Source organism: Sinocyclocheilus anshuiensis, unplaced genomic scaffold (genome assembly GCF_001515605.1).
Source record: "Sinocyclocheilus anshuiensis isolate Anshui unplaced genomic scaffold, SAMN03320099.WGS_v1.1 scaffold2357, whole genome shotgun sequence".
Classification (NCBI taxonomy): Eukaryota; Metazoa; Chordata; class Actinopteri; order Cypriniformes; family Cyprinidae; genus Sinocyclocheilus; species Sinocyclocheilus anshuiensis.
The window spans coordinates 329,970-334,732 of NW_015549716.1; the positions used below are offsets into that span (position 1 = coordinate 329,970).

The following is a 4,763-nucleotide window of genomic DNA, read 5'->3' on the forward strand; positions in this document are numbered from 1 at the left end:
GTATGTGGAAAATAATGTGTTTTTTGAACCTTAAACCGCATAAACACATTTCATTACACCAAATACACAAAATACTGTTCTTTTTAGCAGCATCATATGACCCCTTTAAAAAAGATTCCAAATAAATGCTGTTCTTTTGGACTTTCTATTCATCAAAGAATCCTGGGGAAAAAAATGAAGCACAACTGTTTTTAACATTGATAATAAAAAGAAATGTTTCTTGAGCAACAAACTAACTTAGAATGATTTCTGAAGGATCACGTGACTCTGAAGACTGGAGTAATGACTGCTGAAATTCAGCTTTGCCATAGCAAGAATTATAAATATATATATATAAAAATATATTAAAATAGAAGGTATTTTAAATTATAATAATATTTCTCAATATAAAGCAAAAGCAAATAAATGCAGGGGTGGGGAGCATACTGTATGATACTTCTTTCAAAAACATTTAAAAACAATTGTTGCAAAAATAAATAATTGTACATGATATACTTGAGTAATCCTCATTAGGAGAGAGGAAAAAAATTGTTATATTACTCCTCTCTTGTTAATCAGTACTTCCTCCTGAGTTAGTCATCATCTGTACAAATTTATTTATTTAGCAAAGGAATGTTTGATATCTGAAACACAGTTGCTAATTGAGAAGTGACGCAAGATCTCTTAAAAAAAAGGAATGAAGCAGGAGTGTCTGTTTGTGTCTCGTCAAGCAGACGCCAGTAAAAAAATCAAAGGATGTCAAAGGTCGTCCACTAGGTTTGCTATTGGACATCAGTCTGAGTCAAATCACAAACAGCTGACCTCACTGACCTGCTTAATACAGCATGAAATAACATTAAGTCCATTAGTTTAAATCAGATTTTAAAGGTTGTTCAATCAGAATCAGTTTTGAAGCTTTAGCTAATCAAGTCAAACAATTACGACACAGATTTTCTGCTCAGTTCTCATGCACTATTATATTAAGAGGTCTAAAAAGTTTAGGATTGAATAGACTGGAAACCACAAGGGTGAACTGGCCGCTCCCAAAACAATTCAAGATGCTTCCAGGAATCGGAAACTGTCTTCTAGAACAGTGTTTCTCAACCAGAAACCAGTGGTCCTTGACATAAGGCCAGGGGGTCCATATAAAGTATGAATTTTTGTATAAATTTTGTATATTTTGACATGACATGTTCCCACGAAAGAAAAATCCAGTATAGCTGATGATATGGCCAAATACTGGACAAGTCAGCTAACTTGAATTATACTTGACTGTATTTGGTCCTCACAAAGACACAAATGATACATAGATGAGTCAATTTTGGTCTGGGGGTCCTTGAGGATGGTTCTTAATTGGACTGGGGTCCGGTACGCCAAAAGGTTGAGATTCACTGTTCTAGAACACCAAAACATTATAAAGCATATAGTGGCAAACTAGGAGTCCTTGCATCTTGCTAGGACACGCATCTGAAAACCACATGAAGATAACAACCTACCAGTAGATTACCAATCCTGACTAAGTCTAAGACTACACCACTGACAGGGCTGTAGAATTAGTGACAGCTGAGCAAACTGACCTGGTCATCCCCCAGCTAAGCTCCCACCTCTCCCCCTCATCTAACCTGCTCATGTCCTCAGTACGGGGTCAGTTATTCATTGCTTAAACCTCAGAAGAACACAGGGCCAGCTTCTATACCACTGTTGCCCTATAGATCCGTTCTCAGGCCATGGCTGTTCACAGACAACCATCAAAGGTAGGTTTCTTTTTTCCCTTCCTGCTGCGTGAAGACTCCTTGGTAATTAGGAGTTACGTGAATAATTGAACAGGCCCAGGAGAGCTCTGAATATTGATATGTCAGGCTGGAGCTGTTCGGAGTTCATGGGAAGGCGAGGTTAGTGTGGTCCCCTGAACGCACAGAACTAACAACCATGTACATCTGCATTATAGACTCCATCTGTGTTGATTTAGTATGGAGGAAGATGCATGGTTTGGATTTATTATGTTATATTTGGTAGGTTATTTAGATCCTTTTTGCCAAGTGACTCCAGAGGATTTATTGATCAAAATATATGTGCGGAAAACCCATACTTTAGCTTGCGCACCCTTGACAGCGACTAAAGCAAACAGCCTTCTTTACAAAACTCTTCTGGTTAGGCCACATTCCATATGAAAGTGAAAGTGAAAGTGAAGTGACATGTGGCCAAGTATGGTTACCCATACTCAGAATTAGTGCTCTGCATTTAACCCATCCTAAGTGCACACACACAGCAGTGAACACACACACACCATGAACACACACCCGGAGCAGTGGGCAGCCATTTATGCTGCGGCGCCCGGGGAGCAGTCGGGGGTTCGGTGCCTTGCTCAAGGGCGCCTCAGTCGTGGTATTGAAGGTGGGAGAGAGCACTGTACATTCACTCCCCCCACCTACAATCCTGCCGGTACGAGACTCGAACTCGCAACCTTTGGGTTACGAGTCCAACTCTCTAACCATTAGGCCACGACTTATATAAATAATAAATACAACCGTATAATAGATGAATTTTGCAAACCATGCAACTGCTTTATGTTTTCAAATACATGGAGGGTCCAAAGTGTATGAATTTGCACACTGTCATTATGTGCAATGTCTCTGGCTATTATGGATTTACGATGTTTCTGGTTATTATGGATGTCTGGGCAGCCAGAAAGAAATGGCCTTAAAAGTTAAACAAACATCGGTGTGACAGGCATACAGGGCTGTAGACAAAGAGCTCCTGCGGATAGTCATAAAATCCCTGGAAAAAAAGGGGACATTGCCAAAACCACAAAATGAAAGCACAATTTTTCAGCTAATAAGAAAGTTAGAGTATAAAATGGCATAATGTGGATTAACTTGACACTTGGAGTCTCAAATGTGTATCACAAATACACAATGACAAAGTACTGAGTACATCTACACAGATCATTCACTTTGTCTACTATAGATTGTACTGTACCTTGTTTGGACCCTGATGGGCTTCAGTCTAAGTGCCCCTCCAGTTGATTTGGGCCCTGCAGCATATGACCTGGAGAATTATGATGACTCAAACACATGGGATCTAAACACATACAGAGAGACAGATGATTTTGATGTCGTGGATGAGGAGGTGAGGAGAGGTTTCAAGAGTTTTGTCAGTTTGTCAATTCTGTCATCATTTATTCAGCATCATGTTGTTGTGTTTAGCAGAACATCAAGCTATTATTTTCTATATAATCAAAGTGATGGGGGATAAGTGCTATTTCATTCCAAAATCACAAAAACAACAAAAATGTAGATCAGTAAAAGATATATATATATTCCAAGTAGGGCTGGGCAATGAATCGATACTAATATTTATATTTATTATATACCATGATATCGATAATTAACTTAACTTTTGAAGACACTGAACTTTATTTCCAGAGCTGCTCTGAGAGATTAATTCTCACATTACCTTCTCCATCTCACACACAGGTCTTCACAACAATCTGCCAAAATAAAAGTTCAGTTTAACATTAAGAAATTGTGTCAGAAATATATTACTATAGTGTGTTTTAATTTATACATTAACATTTTTATGAACTCATTAGACATTATTTTTGATGATAACTTTGTATTATATCATGCAGCATAGAATCCAGAAAAAAAAAAAAAATTTAAAGAACAACTTTTGAGCTCAATGACTTCAGTTGTATTAACAAAAAAATTTGAGATATTTCTCCAAAGATATCATCTTGTGTTCATAATGTGTTACTATAAATGTGTTTATGTGTGTTATGTTCTGTGAAGTCATTCTGTCTAACCTCTGTTTCTTCTCACTGACTTTGAGTTTGACTGAGTTTGGGACGCTGGCTCCTCCTCCAGCAGTCACTCAGCCACCTGCTTTAGTTCATCCAGAGGACTATGTGGAAGAAGTGACACTGCCACCCCGTCCGACAAAGTCACCTGTCCCTTCCACTCTAGACTTCCATGGTCCGGGCCTGTTTGGGCCTGACACAGGCTTAGGTAGATGGATAATTGGTTTGAAAGGGAGGAAAATGTTGTGTTTTCAATTTCAGTTGTGAATATTCGCCCTCTAGTGGTGTAAACCGTCATAATATGGTCCTCTCTCCTTCTCTACTGCAGGGATGCCCTCCTGCCTGCTGTGTGTGTGCATCAGTGGCAGTGTGTACTGTGATGACTCAGATCTGACTCAGATTCCCCCTCTCCCCAAAGAAACCATACACTTCTACGCTCGGTTCAACAAGATCACAGAGGTCAGGGCCACAGACTTCATCAATCTCAATAGAGACTTCCTTCTTTCTTGCAAATACAAATGTGTTTTTTCAAACACATGCTGTATTACACAGTTTACATCAGGTCTGAAATGCATAGATAGATAGCTAATGAAGAGTCTATAGCTAGATTTAAGACTTAATGTATTGCATTATGAATCAAACTGAATTAAAAAAAACTGCACTTAACGCTGTTCTCAGATCAGCTGAAACGGATCGACCTCAGTGGAAACCAGATAGGTAAAGTGAACGAGGATGCTTTTCGTTCACTGCTTCAGCTTCAGGATCTCATGTTGGCTGACAACAACATCCATGCCCTTCCAGAACTCCCAGCTACCCTCAAGCACATCGACGTTCGCAATAACCAGCTGAGGAGTTCAGGCACGCATGCAGAGGCCTTTAAGGTACGTAGACAACTGGTAGGATTTTTTAATGTTTCTGAAATAAGTCTCTTATGCTCACCAAAACTGCACTGATAAAAAAGACAGTAAAAACTAATATATATATA

General features: G+C 39.0%; 1 pseudogene; it reads left to right on the forward strand.

Annotated features, from left to right (window-relative positions):
• The first annotated feature begins 1,706 nt into the window (after window positions 1-1,706).
• The window catches only part of LOC107660758 (epiphycan-like), a 12,237-nt pseudogene continuing 9,180 nt past the window's right edge, over window positions 1,707-4,763 (forward strand).